The 17,889-nt window shown below is 39.6% G+C and overlaps 1 protein-coding gene and 1 pseudogene across 19 annotated transcripts in view; both read left to right on the forward strand.

Annotated features, from left to right (window-relative positions):
• The window catches only part of MAP4 (microtubule associated protein 4), a 229,344-nt gene that overhangs the window by 108,941 nt on the left and 102,514 nt on the right, over positions 1-17,889 (forward strand). The gene's annotated exons all lie outside the window — the stretch shown is intronic.
• Positions 13,415-16,775, forward strand: LOC111555417 (annotated as a pseudogene).

Consider the following 17,889-nt stretch of genomic DNA (forward strand, 5'->3'; position numbering starts at 1 on the left):
AGTTCTTTTTGTTGTGAATGTTTACCAAGTGACATTTACATCCTTATTAGCAACTTAATAAATTAGGAATTCTTCACTTTAGAAGCTAGAAACAACCAGAAATGCCACTTTATCTTCCAGTTTTGTGAATTGATGTTTTTGTATTTCTTTGATAATCTCAGTCAAATGTAGTATTAACTTTCTGTGTCTGCTTTGAAAGCAGTCATCTATGTGATGTGGTTTTTAAGAAAACATTTATGCAAATATCCCCATGATTAAAGGAGAAGTCTGAACATGAACTTTTAAAAAATGAGTAAATTCAGCTTTCTTTAACCAGGAAACAGTTAACCAGGATAAGGAAAGGCTGGAGGGGATTGATTTGATTAGGCATTTGAAAGACTGGATGCCATTTTCATCCAGGAAGGAAACAACTACAAAAACGAGTAGATTTCTTCTCTAGTAGGAAGTCACGCCTGACCAGAAGAGACTCATACTCTGTGTAGCAGGTGCTTACTGCTACCAGGTCTTAGTAGTACAGAATAGAAGAGTAAAAAGTGTATCCTGGCCCTCGCTGTTTCAGGATTCCCTTGTGACAAAAAAGAACCTGGCTCTTTATGAACTGCCCATGACATTATGAGAGTAGGTCGTTCTGTTCTTGGATACCTCTCTGCCCTTAGGTAGCATATAGTTTGCACACCTGGGTTGTTTGAGTTCTGAATTTAACCACCCAACTGTATTAAAATAGGTACTTGAGGCCGGGCGCAGTGGCTCACGCCTGTAATCCCAGCACTTTGGGAGGCTGAGGCAGGTGGATCACCTGAGGCCGGGAGTTCAAGAGCAGCCTGACCAACATGGAGAAACCCTGACTCTACTAAAAATACAAAATTAGCCGGGCATTGGTGGCGCATGCCTGTAATCCCAGCTACTCGGGAGGCTGAGGCAGGAGAATCGCTTGAACCTGGGAGGCGGAGGTTGCAGTGAGCCGAGATCGCACCATTGCACTCCAGCCTGGACAACAAGAGTGAAACTCCGTCTCAAAATAAAATAATAAAAAAATTTAAAAAAATAAAAAGAAATAGATAGTTGGCCGGGCGTGGTGGTTCACACCTGTAATCCCAGCACTTTTGGGAGACCGAGGCGGGTGGATCACCTGAGGTTGGACGTTTGAGACCAGCCCGGCCAATATGGTGAAACCCCATCTCTACTAAAAATACAAAAATTAGCTGGACGTGGTGGCACATGCCTGTAGTCCCAGCTACTTGGGAGGCTAAGGCAGAAGAATCGCTTGAACCTGGGAGGCAGAGGTTGCAGTGAGCCGATATCGTACCACTGTCCTCCAGCCTGGTCGACAGAGCAAGACTCCGTCTCCAAAAAAAAAGATACTTTACTGAAAATATGCATGTTTTATTGGGGGAGGGAAGGTGGAGGGAGGGGATGACAGTGCATGTTTTTGGAGCATGTGGTGACTTCATTCTAATTTGGCCGTCACTACCTGGAGCATCTAACTCAATGCCATTTTGAAAATTCCCATTTCTGTTTCCTTCAGAATGTAATCTATAGTCCCGAGAGCAAACCAGCTTCATTAATAGCTTGGGTTTATGAGCATCTTGTGATACTGAACTTGCTGTTTACTAATGACCTGTGCTTTTCCACCCTTTCCTTCCCCTTCCTACTTCTTCCTCCCTCTCTATTTTTCTCCTCCTAGAAGCCTAGCGTGTCTCTCAACACTGGGGCTACTGCAACACCAGACCAGTGATCTTTCCTAAGCACCGTTATACTTCTAAAACCTTCAGCATTTTGCAGAGCTTTGCTTTTCCTTCCTGGACACGATGTAGAAGAAACTGAGGGTAGTTCTTCGGGGCGTATTTCTGCTGATGCCTGAGCAAACAACCTGCTTCCTCTTGTGCTCTGCAGGGTTTGATGGAGCCTCATTTCCCTTTGTGAACACAAAGTGCAAAATGAATTCTTTTTAATTTTAGTAATTTTTACAAAGGTTATCTGATGTCTTTTATTTCTTGTTTTCTTCATTATTTTATCATTTGATTCATTCTCACATTTTTTTCCTTTAAATATTTTTAGTTGACCTTTTTCCTTTGGTTTTCAAATCTTCAACATAAATCAGAATAGTGTAACACCAAATGAGAACATGTGTTTTCATAAAGGGGTTGAGGCCACCAGTACTGCAGTGAATTTCCTTTTCTCCTCCCTCCTCTTTTCCTCTGAGCTTGCTTTTAGGGAAGGTTAATCTTATAGGCTACCTATCTTTCTCTCCACCTTACTAAAATCTGAATAATGATATTTTAATTTTAAGTTTTTAAATTTAGGATTACTCAGAGCTACTCTTGAGTATTTTTCCAAATTAAATCATCCTTTATTATTTGCAAGTTGGACCAAATTTTTTTTTTTGGAGATGGACTCTAACTATCTAAAGGATTGTTTCAAAAGGACTTTCTTATTCTCATTCCTAATTTTTTCAAACTAATTGCTTAAATCTAGAACCAGTTGAGATTAGTACTGTACAATGGTAAGCTTTGATTGTATTTATAGAAATATAGCATAAAATATGGACCATGTTTTGAAATCTTAGAAGAATTCTGGTTTAAGTTCTGAAATACTTTAAAGTTTTCTGTCGTCTTACTGATTATGCAGGTTCTTATAACCCCCAAGGTAAAAATTATTTCAGCTTAAAAGAAATAATTGGCACCATGTTCTGAGAAAGATTTTGAGATATACATTGTTTTTTGTTTTTGAGATAGGGTCTCACTCTGTTGCCTGGGCTGGAGTGTGGTGGCGTGATCTTGGCTCACTGCAACCTCTGCCTCCCAGATTCCAGTGATTCTCCTGCCTCAGCCTCCCAAGTAGCTGGGATTACAGGCGTGCACCACCACACTGGCTAATTTTTGTATTTTTAGTAGAGATGGGGTTTTACCATGTTGGCGAGGCTGGTCTCGAACTCCTGATCTCAAGTGATCCACCCACCTTGGCCAACCAAAGTGCTGGAATTACAGGTGTGAGGCACTGTGCCTGGCCAGATGTACATTGTTTTAGATCCCGTGATACAAAACTACTTTTGAGATGGTAAGATTAGAATATCATGAAAGTTTAAACTGAATCCCTGCAGCGACTTCTGGAATTTAGGAAGCATTCCCTCTTCTACAGCAATCTGGTCACAGGGCTGGATTCTCTGACAAAAATTTATTCTATGGATTCTGGACAGAAGACACGTGAGGGTGATATGTTTTAAAGGAAAGAGGTTATGCTTATCTTCTTTGCAGTTGATAAAATATTAAAACTCTCTTGCCATAGAGAATATACCATCAAATAAAATAACCCTTTCCCTTTGGTGTACAGTTACTTATTAAGTTGATTTTTGGGTTTCTTTCGCCAGGGAACTTTTCAAAACTGGTAGTAGTTATTTTTTAAAATCATGTTTGACATCTTTCTATTGCTCGGAACCAGTCTCTGTAGCTGTCTAAGTTATGGGTGGAGAAGTCTGGGTATGACTCCGCTGTGTACACTCACACATCATGATTGACATTGATTTATTCTTTTATTTCCATTTGGTTATGCTTATTTTTGTTTGAAATTTGTTTTTTTCAAATATGTTTCCTTTTTGAACTTACAGAATTGTTGAAATTTTCTAATAGCCAGCTAAAATTTGGTATATATTAGCTCTGTTCATTTCACTTGGACGTTTCATTTTGAAAGAAAGAATTTTTATGTTTCACATATAGTTTTATACAGAGTAGCCAGTCCCATAATGAAGTGCTGTATTGCCATAGTGGTCACACCCAAGTGGTCCAGTATCTCAATGGCGAGGCAGCCAGATTGGTCAGGGCTGCTTTGTTGAAATGTGATGATTTTCATATGACTTCTTTCTCTTTCTCTCTCTTTTTTTTTCCTTTTTTGGCCCAATGTTGAAGATGTAGAACTTTGTTTTTAAATAATGTTTTTATAACTTCATTCATATACCTAAGTTTGTATTTTTTGTGACTTTAGACTTCAACAGTTTGTATATCGGGACTTTTAATGTGATTACTGTACTAAATAAATTCCACTAATAAACATCTTACATTAACACCTTATGGACTGGATTTGGTTGGGGTCATAATTATTGAAATATAATGTTACTAAAACACAAGTTGGGTAAAGACTTGAGGCCCAAGTTCTAGGTCTAATATAGCTTCTAATCCTACCCAGATTAATTGTATGGACTTTTAAGTTTTTGTCAAGCATTTTCACTTACGATTTTTGATAGTTATTGTAAACTCTCTTTTATCCAGAATTATAAAAGTTAAGTTCAAATGACTACTGATATTTAATGTCATTTTGTGAGAAAGTCACTTGACAGAAAGGTATTAAGAAATTACTCCAAAAGGAAGCTTCCATGGTATATCAGTTGTTGTTAGATGCTTTCTAATACTACATTTATTAATTTCTAACACTACGTTTAGTTTAGTGCAGTTAAAATTCACATTCACAGTCTTCCAGAGTGCCTCCTGAATTATCAAATAAATTTTGCTACATTCAGTAACATTTAATTTGATAACTTTATTATTTGATAACCCAGTATGCAGTATCTGGGAAGAATTCAACAAAATTCCCAGTTCCCTAGCCATTCTGGGTTAGTATTTGTTTACAGTAGGGTTGCAAGTACAATATGTTGACTGAATTAAGATATTAAAAATATTTTATGTCTAAGTAATTTGCATAGCCTAAGGAACTTTTTAACCTTGGCAGACATTTTTGTTAAGATCACTTAATTTAATGTTTTTAGATTTCCTTTTTATTAAAACAGCTCAGTAATCTGTTCTCAGGTTTAAAGCACAGATTTTAAATACTGTAAGGAATAATTAACCATTAACTTTCTTATACATGCCCTAGGATTAAAGCTTTTGGTAATTGAAGCAATTCTTGAATTTTGTTATTGTACTCATTCCTGATGAGAGGTGAAACCTGGCTTCATTTGGATTCTTCCTCCTTATGACAATATGGTGGGAGGCTAGAGGGTGTTCTAGGCAAAGACACAGGACTGGTCGGGCAGGCACAGAATGTTAGTTTCATTCCTAAATCATGTGTAATACTGGATTATCCTCAATTTTATGTTGATGCCGTTTCCATTACACTGAAGGTTTAACAAGACTTAACTACAAATTATTTGTGGGATAGAGCTCTGGAGGTAAATTACTCTTATTTACAGTGGTTGGGGCTAGACACATTGCACTAAGTGCTGTACAAATGGCAGTGTTACTGGTTGTTTTCATCGTAATTAGAGTACATAAATGGTTTATTATTGTGATAACTGTTTGCATGTGTAAAGTCATGCCAGCAGTGAAACAGTAAAACTACTTTTTAAGAATGTCATGACACGGAAGGTATTCTGTGTGCTTCATCACTGTCTCATCTGGTAGGATGCAAAGGATTTAGCATCAGAAAAATGCAAAAGCACCAAAAATGTGAAATATTAACAGATACATAAATCTGTGGTGTGTTAGTTTCTGAACGGCTGTTGGAGCCATGCCATAAATTGTCATAACTCACAAGTGGAGCCCAAACATAGGCTGCACATTATTGTTGCTGTGTATAGACATAGCAAGACATCCATCCAACTCCACCAAATTCCTGGAACAAAGCTTTATTTCTTTTCTTTCATTTTCCAGATAATGAGTTGCATGCTGGAGACACATCAGTAAATTAACAGCATCTAATGTTTCTTAAAGTTTTTTTGGTTCATGGTTTTCTAATACAAATACAGAATTTCTTTTCAGAAAAGTACACATATACCCATATACAAGATGTTACATTTGCTTCTAGGGTGTTTAGGACTCCACTGAAACCAGCTCATGGACTAGAATCCTTTTCTAAGCCAAGCACTTAATTATACTCTAAGCCATGTTATTTCAATTTCTTTTGGGGTTTTTTATTGAATAAGACAAAATAGCTTCTTCTTGAGCTTTAAGTGAAAATATAATTCTGATTTTTTTTGTTTGTTTTTGTTTTTGAGACGAAGTTTTGCTCTTGTTGCCCAGGTTTGAATGCAATGGCACAATCTTAGCTCACTGCAACCTCCGCCTCCCAAGTTCAAGCGATTCTTCTGCCTCAGCCTCCCAAGTAGCTGTAACTGGGATTACAGGCGCCTGCCACCAAGCCCAGCTAATTTTTTGTATTTTTAGTAGAGATGGGGTTTCACCATGTTGGCCAGGCTGGTCTCGAACCCCTGACCTCAGGTGATCCACCTGCCTCGGCCTCCCAAAGTGCTGGGATTGTAGGTGTGAGCCACCGCGCCCAGCCTTCTGATGTTTTTTGTTTTTTTGGGTCTTTTTTGAGACGCAGTTTTGCTCTTGTTCCCCAGGCTGGAGTGCAGTGCAGTGGCACGATCTCTGCTTACAGGCATACGCCACCACACCTGGCTAATTTTGTATTTTTAGTAGAGTGGGGGTTTCTCCATGTTGGTCAGGCTGGTCTCAAACTCCCAACCTCAGGTGATCTGCCCACCTCGGCCTCCCAAAGTGCTGGAATTACAGGCATGAGCCACCGTGCCCAGCCTTTAAAGGCTTTTTTAAAAACCTGTCTTAAGTTCTAGTTACTGAGATAAAATCCACACTGAAGCAAGGGCTTTGCATGTAGGTAGTTTATTTTGGAAAGTGGCCCCAGGGCACAAGAGTGGGATACCGGGAGAAGTGAAATTAGAGGAAAAGACAATATAGTGCAGTGGGACTACTAACCTAGTCATTACTGTGGGCAAAGTGGGCTTAATTCTTTTGGGGTCTTTTGAGGACCTGTGTAGAATGCCTCTCAGTGTTCTCTACCTGAGTATCTCCGTTATAGAATTGGATAACATTTATTCACCATTTACCATCTCTCATTGCTTAACACTCTTCTTTTTTTTTGAGACGGAGTCTTGCTCTGTCACCCAGGCTGGAGTGCAATGGCGCGCTCTCGGCTCACTGCAAGCTCCGCCTCCTGGGCTTAACACTCTTGTACTTCTGGATTTGCACGTGTGCAGTGCCAGGCTGCAGATGTCTTGTCTCTTGGTGTCAGAGAAGTTGTAGGGCAGAAAACTTTGGTTTGGTTGATACAGATGCTGTCAAATCACACCTATGTGCAGCTGGTTGCTGTAGCAATAGCTAGAATAAATGGTGAACTTAACAGAGTATGAGGTGGGGGGCACAAGAAGTATCTTAATTAACCAAGAGGTTAATTCAAAGCAAGATTCTCTTAACATGAGATTTGTCTGCTTATGACTTATCATAGAGGATGATATCCTTCAACACTGTAGAGGAAATTTGAAGGAACTCCATCTATTATGGTACTAATCCTTTTTTTTTTCTCTCTTCCTGAGCCCCACGAGACAGTTTCGCTCTCATTGCCCAGGCTGGAATGCAATGGCATGATCTCAGCTCACTGCAGCCTTCGGCTTACTGCAACCTCCACCTCCAGGGCTCATGATTCTCTCGCCTTAGCCTCCCGAGTAGCTGGGATTACAGGCTCCTGCCACCATCTCTGGCTAATTTTTGTATTAGATGGGGTTTCAACATGTTGGCCAGGCTGTTCTTAAACTCCTGACCTCAGGTGATCCACCTGCCTTGGCCTCCCAAAGTGCTGGGATTACAGGCGTGAGCCACTGCGCCCAGCCAGGTGCTAATTCTTGAGCTGCATTGTTAGAAACTATAGAAATAGCCACAGATGTTAGCTTTGGAATTTTCCACCCAAATGTTTTCTTCTTGAGTTACTTTTAGTAGTTTTTATGTTTCTAGAAATTTGTTCATTTCATCTAGGTTATATAATTTGTTTGCCTACAGTTCTTAGTATTCCCTTATAAACCTTTTTTATTCCTGTAAGATTCATAGTGGTATCTCCTTTTTATTTCTGGTTTTAGTAGTTTGAATCCTTTTTTCTTAATAAATGTAGTTAAAGGTTTGTCAATTTTTTTCATCTTTTGAAAAACCAACTTTCAGTTTTGGGGAGTTTTCTCTATTTTCTCTCCTCTGTTTCCTTTATTTCCACTTTAATCTTTTTTTATTTCCTTTCTTCTGCCTAATTTGAGTTTAATTTGCTATTTTTCTAGTTTCCTTAGGTAGAAGGTTATGTTAGTGATTGGTGATTTTTATTTTTTTTATTCTTTTAACATAGGTGTTTATGGCTATAAATTTCCCTCTTACTGTTTTAGCTGTACCTCTTAAGATTTGATATGTTGTATTTTCATTTTCATTCATCTGAAAGTATTTTCTAATTTCTTTTGTGATTTCTTTGATGTGTTGATTATTTAGGAGTGTGTTAATTTCTACATATTTGTGTATTACCCAATCTTCTGTTTACTTTCTAATTTCATCCCATTGTGGTTGGAGAACATAATTTGTATTCTTTCAATCCCTTTCAATATATTGAGGTTTGTTTTCTGGCCTAACATATGGTCTGTCCTGAAGAAGACTGTATATTCTGCTCTTGATGGGGGTGGAATGTTCTGTAAGATGTCTGTTAGATCTAGTTGGTGTATAGAGTTATATAGGTCTTCTCTTTCCTCGTTGGTATTCTGTCTTGTTTTTCTATCCATTAGTGAAAGTGAGGTATTGCAGTATCCAACAATTATTATTGAATAGTCTGTTGCTTGTTCAAGTTCTATTACCTTTCAATTTTACATGCTTTTTACATTTCTCAAGGATAAATTCCTTGCGAAAAATGCTACTGTTGTGGATAAGAAAGATACACACAAATGATCGCTATAACTATGAAGCCTCTAGGGGCCACGAAAGCAGCAGTTGAAATGTCGGTCACTGGTAGGATGATTTAAAGTGTTTTTCTGTTTTGAGGCAGGGTCTCACTCTGTCACCCAGGCTGGAGTGCAGTGGTGTGATCATGGCAGCCTGGAACTCTGGGTTCAAGTAATCCTCCCGTCTCAGTTTCCCAAGTAGATAGGACTGCAGGTGCACACCACCATGCCTGGCTAATTTTTAAAATCTTTTGTAGAGACAGGGTCTTGCTTTTTTGCCCAGGATGGTCTTGAACCCTTTGCTTCAAGCGTTCTTCCCACCTCGGCCTCCCAAAGTACTGGAATTACAGGTGTGAGTCACTGTGCCCGGCCTAAATGTGTTATTTTATTTTATTTTATTCTATTTTTATTATTTTTGAGGAGTCTTGCTTTGTTGCCCAGGCTGGAGTGCAGTGGCATGATCTTGGCTCACTGCAGCTTCCACCTTCCGGGTTCAAGTGATTCTCTTGCCTCAGCCTGCCAAGTAGCTGAGATTACAGGTGCCTGCCACCATGCCCATCTAATTTTTGTATTTTCAGTAGAGACAGCATTTTACCATGTTGACCAGGCTGGTCTCAAACTCCTGACCTCAAGTGATCTGCCCATCTCGGCCTCCTAAAGTGCTGGGATTACAGGCATAAGGCACTGTACCCAGCCTAAATGTGTTTTTTGTTTTGTTTTGTTTTTTTGTGATGGAGTCTTACTCTGTCACCCAGGCTGGAGTGCAATGACGCGATCTCGGCTCACTGCAACCTCCACCTCTGGGTTCAAGCAGTTCTCCTGCCTCAGCCTCCCAAGTAGCTGGGATTACAGGCATGTGCCACCACGCCTGGCTAATTTTGTGTTTTTAGTGGAGATGGGTTTTCTCCATGTTGGTCAGACTGATTTCGAACTCTCGACTTCAGGTGATCTGCCCGCCTTGGCCTCCCAAAGTGCTGGGATTACAGGCGTGTAATCCGCACCCAGCCCTAAATGTGTTTTTAAAAGATGATCTTTTTTCCTCAAAATGTCAACAGTGTTTTTTGCAGAAATAGAAAAATCCATTTGGAATCTCAAAGAGCCCTCCTGAATAGCCAAAACAATCTTGAAAAAGAACAAAGTTGGATGTCTCATTTGTTGATTTTCAAAACTTACTAAAATACTATAATAATCAAAACTGTGTTGTATTGACTTCAAGGGAGACATATAGATCAAGGAACAGAATGGAAAGCCCAGAAATAAACTCTTTTATACATGGTAAGATGATTTTAGACAACGGTACCAGGACCATTCAATGGGAAAGGATAGTGTTTTCAGTAAATGATGTGGCGAAAACTGAATATCCACATAAAAAAAGTTGGATCCTGCTGGGAACAGTAGTTTATGCCAATAATCCCAGCGCTTTAGGAGGCCAAGTGAGAGGATTGCTTGAGGCAAGGAGTTCAAGACCATAGGAAGACCTCATCTCTTAAAAGAAAAGAAAATTGACCAGGTGTGGTGGCTCACGCCTGTAATCCCAACACTTTGGGAGGCCCAGGAGGGTGGATCACGAGGTCAGGAGATAGAGATCATCCTAGCTAACACAATTAAACCCCATCTCTACTAAAAAATACAAAAAGTTAGCCTGGTGTGGTGGCAGGCACCTGTAGTCCCAGCTACTCGGGAGGCTGAGGCAGGAGAATGGCATGAATGCGGGAGGTGGAGCTTACAGTGAGCCGAGATGTGCCACTGCACTTCAGCCTGGGCGACAGAGCAAGACTCCGTCTCAAAAAAAAAATTAGCTGGTGTGGTAGTATAGGCCCATAGTCCCAGCTACTCAGGAAGCTGAGGCAGGAGGATCCTTTGAGCTGAGGAGTTCAAGACTGCAGTGAGCTAGGTAAAGTATACCACTGCACTTCATCCTGGGAGACAGAGAGAAATCCTCTCTCTCTCTCTCTCTTTTAAGTTGGACCCTTATCTTATATTAAAAAGTTAACTTAAAATGGATCAAAGACCTAAACAAAGCACTAAAGCTATACATTTCTTAGAAGAAAACACAGGGGGAAATCTTCATGACATTGGATTTGGCAGTGTTTTCTTGGATATACACCACAAACACAGACAACAAGAGAAAAAACAGATAAAATAGGCTATATGAAAATTGAAAATTTTTGTCTATCTCTGTAGAGTGAAAAGGCAACCCATGGAGGCAAAATATTTGCAAATCTTTTATCTTCTCAGGAGTTAATATCCAGAATATGTAAATAACTCCTATAGCTCAACAACAACAACAACAAAATTAAAAATATAGGCAAAGGACTTGAAGAAACATTTCTTCATAAAAGATACATAAATTGCCAAGAAAACCACATGAAAAGATGCTCAGCATCATTAATCATTAGAGAAATGCAAATCAAAACCACAACAAAATATCACTTCATACTCATTAGGATGGCTAGTACGAAAACAAGAACAGAAATTAGCAAGTGTTCAGGAGGATGTGGAAAGATCAGAACCCTTGTGTATTGCTGGTAGGAATGTAAAATGAAACTGCTATGGAAAATAGTATGGTGGCTCCTCAAAAAATTAAAAACAGAATTATTGTAAGATACAGCAACCCAACTTCTGGATATATGCCCAAAGGAATTGAAATCAGGGACTTGAACAGATATTTGTACACTCATGTTTGTAGCAGCATTATTCACAGTGGCCAAAAGATGGAAGCAACCCAAATGTCCCATCAACACATGGAATGAATAAACAAAAATGTGTTAAGTTCATATAATGGAATGTTATTTAGCCTTAAAAAGGAAGGAAATTCTGATATGGTACAACATGAATAAACCTTGAAGATACTGTGCTAAATGAAAAAAGCCAGTCACAAAAATACAAATTTGTGTGTGGTACCTAAAGTAGTCAAATTTACAGAAACAAATATAAATATACTCCATTTATATGAATTACCTTTAGTAGTCAGATTTACAGAAACAAAGTAGAATGGTGGTTCCCAGGGGCTGGGAGAAACGGGGAATGGAGGTGTTGTTGCTTAATGGGTACAAAGTTTCTGATTTGCAAGATGAAAAAGTTCTGGAGATGGATGGTGGTGATGATTGCGCAACAATGTGAATGTACTTAATACCACTGAACTGTACACATAAAAATTGTTAAAATGGTAGAAATAAACAAATGCAGCTCATATTTAAAGTAAAAAAAGTTTCAAAGTAACCATCATTTATGTCGCAGATCTCTTCAGGATTAAAGGGATGCTTTATATGTTAGGTATCTTGAGTTCTGGTTTGGCCAGTTGCAGAAAGAAATGCACAGATATGTAAACATTGCTTAAATGCCAAGCAGTTATAGGAAACATTTTGTAAGAACAGGTACAATATTGGTTAAATTCCATGAGGAGGTTGAGTGAGAACTAAGGAAATTTGAAATTCGAGCTTGAAATCTCCATTTGGATGTAGAATTGACATCTCAAATTTGAAATGTTTTAAACTGAATTCATGATTGCCCCACCCCAAAATCAAAACAAAGAAGAAGAAGAAGAAAAAAAACACCTGCCTCCCCATCTCATTAAATTGGAATTCTGTCCTAGTTGTTCAGGCTAAACATTTGGTTTCCCTGTCCTCTTCTGTTCCTCTCACACCCGACACCCAGTTTGTCAGAAAAAGATGTTTGGAACCTGACCACATCTGGCCACCTCCACTGCCCCCTCCCTGATTGGACCACCGTCATTAACTTTGACTACTATAGTAACTTCCGAAATTTGTCTGTCTGCTTCCATTTGCTTGCTCCCTGCAGCATATTCTTAAAAACATCTACAGTGGTCCTGTACATTGATCATGCTGTTCTTTTGCACAGAACCCTCCAGTGGTTTCCCATCTCAAAGTAAAAGCCAAAGTCCTTATGAAATACCACAAGGCCCTATGATGTCCTTGTCATCTTTCTGACCAGATCTTTTCTTAGTTACCCCTTTGTTTACTTTGCTTCATGGTGTTCTTGCTACTGTTCCTTGAACAAGCCAGGTGGGCATCTGCCTTGAGCTCTGAACACTATATGTTTTGTCTGCCTGGAATATTCTTCCCTCTGATATATTCATGACTGACTCTTCACTTTCTCAATGAGTACTTCTCGACTATCTTTTTTAACATTGCACCCCTTCTATTTTTTCATCCCACTGTTCTACTTGAATTTTCTTTGTGGCATTTGTCATGCCACTGTCTGATAATTTGTATAGTTTACTTATCTGCCTTTCCCCATCAGAAGAAGATATTATAGAAACAAATTTTATGAGAGGGACAGGGTTTTTGTTTTGGTCACTGTTGTGACCCAGCACCTAGGACACATCTGATGGATAGTAGATCCTCTGTAGCTATTGAATGAATAATCTTTAATATCTATTTGCTTCCGGCTTCACATGGGAAAAGAAACTTAAAAACAAGACCAGATGCAATTGCAATAATTCTTGCCAGGTTATTGGTACACATCTTTCTGGAAATATGTTATCTGTCTTGAATTTATTTAAATTTTGAGAAAGCTGTGGATAGAGCACCTACTAACTTTGATTTCTTAGGCAAGTTGTTTGCCCTCTTTGAGGCTAAGATTCCTGCTCTGTAAAAGGAGAGCTCTATAAAAATAGTTGTTTGCCTGAAGTGACAGAAATTATTTTCAGTGCTTTGCAACCTCGTTGAAGGGGTTAATATTTAAATATAAGATGATACGAGAATGATGATTAATGTCCACATAGTAAGTCCTTACAGTTCAACCCATTATATACTTTTGTTAATGAATCATTCTGTTTGACCATCAGCCCCTTTTCCTACTTAATTGATTGTGTAACAGTATTTTAATTGGCTGTAACTGGAGCATATCGGTCCATTGTGAAGCAGAAATGCTCTGTTTCTACAGGACAAAACTGGAGGTGAAACTTCAAAAGGGAGCTCCAGGCAGACTGAAAGAGTTTTTTTGTTTTGTTTCTTGTGAAAAAATTAACTTAGGACTCTCACTGCAAAAAACTGGCAAGCCTGGCCCTCCATTGGGTTTTCAGCAATTTAAAATGAAATGAGAAGATGTAAAACTGTGTCAACTGTAAACTTAAGTATTAACATTAGATTCCTTAGAGGTTTTAATTGAAGGATTTTGCTTTCTATTTAACAAATTAATATTTCTGGTCTTCAGTTTTTCTGTGTAAAACGAACAGACATTCTGCTATTTCTGCTGCTGCTGTTAGTGCTGAGCAACAGAGATACAGTATGTTCTGCGGTAGGTGATAGCTTTTTAGACATTTAGAGATTAACATGTGCCTTCTGATTTATTTTCTTTGGGTTAAACGTCTTTCATTTTTTCTTCACTCTTTCCTGTTATGTAGATTTATGCTGTTTTTAATGGCCAATATTTGGATCAGAGTCTAGTTAGGAGACAGAAGCTACACCATAATTTGAACAGAGAATTTACTGTAGAGGTAAAGCGAACTCTAAAGAATACAGGAATGACAGATACAGGGAATAGTCACTACCCTTAGGGCTGGGGCAGAGTACACAAAGAAATACCAAATTTGGAAAAGTACGCCCTCCCCACCCCCCACCCCCAAAGCTGATTACGTATCTTGGGGAAATCTCCATTTGGTAGTAAAGATGTTTGCTGAGTTGCTGCAGGTCAGGGTGATGATGTAGGGCAAGCAAACCCCCAAATTGGGGCTTAACCCAGGAGGGTTCTTGGCTTTGCCAGGAAAGAATTTAAGGGTGAGCCAGTAGTGAGAGAAAGAAACTTTTATTGAACCAATACTGCTTCTTGCTGAGCAGGGCTAACTCATAGGCAGTGTGCCCAGAATTGGTGCCTTTGGGCTGCTGACTAGCTGTTTATATTTGTTATTAATTATATGCTAATTAAGAGGCAGGTTATTTAGAACTTTCTGGAAAAGGGGCTGGAAGTTTCTGTAATCAGATAAGGTAACCTCTAGGCTGTTGCCATGGCATTTGTAAACTGCCACGGCACTGGTAGGAGTGTCTATATGCTAATCAACCATGAGGGCAGCTAGAGGTTACTTTTGTCAGCATCTGCTGGTTTCAACCAGATCTTGTTCCAATCAGCAGGGTGTGACAGGAAATTAAGTCCTGCTGGTTTCCTACCTCAAAGGTAGTTAAGCAGGAAGCTGTACCTTGGGGGTGCTACAGCGTCACCAGCAAGCCTGTTTGAGGCACTAGTGGAACTTGCCTGGGAAGATTTCCATGGGAGTGCCCACTGAAGCTTGTTGGGATGAGCACCATGGAAGTAAGAAGATGGAAAAGCACACTAGAACCAGGAAGAGAAACCCCTTCCTTCCATGCCCTCTACTAAGCTTAGTATCATCATGCCAGCTGTCTAGGAAGAAATGTTTACATTATTATAAGCAGGGCAATGAAAGGTAGATTTGGAATTGAGAGGCAATATATTGATTTCTTGCACAGCCTATTATTTTGACTACTTAGCTTCCATACGCACTTTACACACATTTGAGCTCCCATATAACAGTGAAACAACCCTTGTTTCCACCTAACAAGATACAGCTATGTCAGAGGGTGAAACTCTCACCTGTGTTCTAAAATGAGGAATGAGGATATGCTCAGCCCCGATAGTCACTGTATCCATTGCTGGCTATGCTTTTGTTTGTTTGTTTGTTTGTTTGTTTGTTTTTGTAATAGAGTCGGGGTTTCGCTGTGTTGCCCAGGCTAGTCTCAAACTCCTGAGCTCAAGCAGTCCTCTGGCCTCAGCCTCCCAATGTCCTGGGATTATAGGTGTGAGCCACTGTGCCCATCCTGCTGGCTGTTTATCAGTCCTCAAATAGAAGTTCCAGCGGCAGAGGGCCAAGGTCATGTGATGGGAGCTGGGGGCTTGGAGTTCTGAGGGAAGAGGAGTGAAATATTGGGGGATGTGGCAGTATCACTGACAGTGAGGTTTTTTGGAAGCTTGTTTGGTCTAATTTGTGAGATTGATATTGTCCTTAATTATAAGGAAACAGAAAATGGTGGAAGTGAAAACTGAAAATGGCAAAGTAGAAAAATACTGTCTTCTTTATGGTGGAGAATCTGTTTCAGGAAAGGTGAAAGAGACTAGAAAGAGGCTAGAGCACCAAAACATTAGAATTGAATTTGTACATCAAATTGAACTTTTCTATGATAAAAGCAATATTCAAGAGTTTGTTAACCTAGTGAAAGAACTAGCCTTACCTGGAGAACTGACCCAGAAGTTGTGATTTTGAATTTATACACGTTGAAAAGTTGTGAGAATCTTACATTGGCGCTAATGTCCTCTTGATGTCTTGAAGTGATAGTAGTAAGAAGACTGACAGACTTGGTAAAAAGAATGTGATCTTACTGTTCATCAACTTGCCAGCTATTCTGATGGAAGTTGGTATTGAAGATTGTCTGCATATAGAAGTTGAATATAATGAAGTATCATTTAAAGGATGTGACTGTTACAGAAATTTACTTCTTGTAAGAATAAAAATATAACATATATGGGGTTGCAACTGATCAAAAAAGAGATCACAGCAATTGGACCCAGTAAGTACCACCACAGAAAGAGAAACAGTTGCCAAATATGAAATAGTGGATGGTACACCAGTAAAAGGTGAATCAGTTCCAGTAAGACTATTGTTAGCAGGATATGACCTAACTCCAACAATGAAAGTTATGAACAAAAAAGTTTCAGTAAGGTACTTTTTGAATTTAGTGCCTGTTAGGAAGACAGAGGGTACTTTAGGTAGCAGATCATTTTATGGAGAAAAGCTCCTGTAAAACTGAGGAAACAGAATAAACTTTCACCAGTGATTTGAACATCCAGAATCACAAGCATCTGCTGAATAGCCTGAAATATACTGAATAGGATGAAAAAAGAAAAACAAAACTGTCATCATTGAGATTAAGTTAAACAGGTTAAAGACGACTGCAGCATGTGGAGGGGCCAAATGGCCATAACTCTGCCTAGGCACGGTGGCTCACGCCTGTAATCCCACCACATTGGGAGGCCGAGGCAGGCAGATCACTTCAGATCCTAAATTCAAGACCAGCCTGGCCAACATGATGAAACCCCATCTCTACTAAAAATACAAAAAGTTAGCTGGGCATGGTGGTATGTGCCTGTAATCCCAGCTACTTGGGAGGCTGAGGCAGGAGAATTGCTTGAACCCAGGAGGTAGAGGTTGTAGTGAGCCAAGATCGCACTGCTGCACTCCAGCCTGGGCAACAGAGCAAGACTCCATCTCAAAAAAAATAAAATAAAAATGGCCAAAACTCAATTTATGTTCATCTTCCTTTATCTTACAGCACTACATTTATTTCATGATTTAGCAAAATGTCTTCATGTATATACATTTCTTTTTATTTATTTATTTGTTTTTATTTTTAATTTTTTTTGAGACGGAGTCTCACGCTGTCACCCAGGCTGGAGTGCAGTGGCGCAGTCTTGGCTCACTGCATGCTCTGCCTCCTGGGTTCATGCCATTCTCCTGCCTCAGCCTCCTGAGTAGCTGGGACTACAGGCTCCCACCACCACGCCTGGCCTTTTTTTTTTTTTTTTTTTCGTATTTTCAGTAGAGACCAGGTTTCACTGTGTTAGCCAGGATGGTCTCGATCTCCTGACCTCGTCATCCACCTGCCTTGGCCTCCCAAAGTGCTGGGGTTACAGACCTGAGCCACCGGGCCTGGCTACATTTTTTTGTTTTTCCTTGAAAATTGCAGTTTTGCCCAGGCTGGAGTGCAATGGTATGATCTTGGCTCTCTGCAACCACTGCCTCCCAGGTGCAAGTGATTCTCCTGCCTCAGCCTCCCAAGTAGCTGGGACCACAGGTGCGTGCCACCATGCCTGGCTAATTTTTATATTTTTAGTAGAGATGGGGATTCTCCAGGCTGGTCTCGAACTCCTGACCTCAGGTGATCCATCCACTTGGCCTCCCAAAGTGCTGGGATTACATTTGTGTGAGTCACCATGCCTGGCCACCTTCATGTATATACATTTTTAAAAGTGCTTTCTTTGAAATGCTCGAATTTTCTTAAACTGCCTTTTTTTTTTTTTAAACTGCACCCTTTGATGATAAGCATTCAGATATGCATAAGCATAAGCATTAAAGATTTTCATGTGGAAGAAAACAAAGTTCCACTGACTAGCTTGTTAACAAAAGTTGTATTATAAATCTAATTTTGAGCCGGGTGTAGTGGCTCACA

The sequence above is a fragment of the Piliocolobus tephrosceles genome, chromosome 2 (genome assembly GCF_002776525.5).
Source record: "Piliocolobus tephrosceles isolate RC106 chromosome 2, ASM277652v3, whole genome shotgun sequence".
Classification (NCBI taxonomy): Eukaryota; Metazoa; Chordata; class Mammalia; order Primates; family Cercopithecidae; genus Piliocolobus; species Piliocolobus tephrosceles.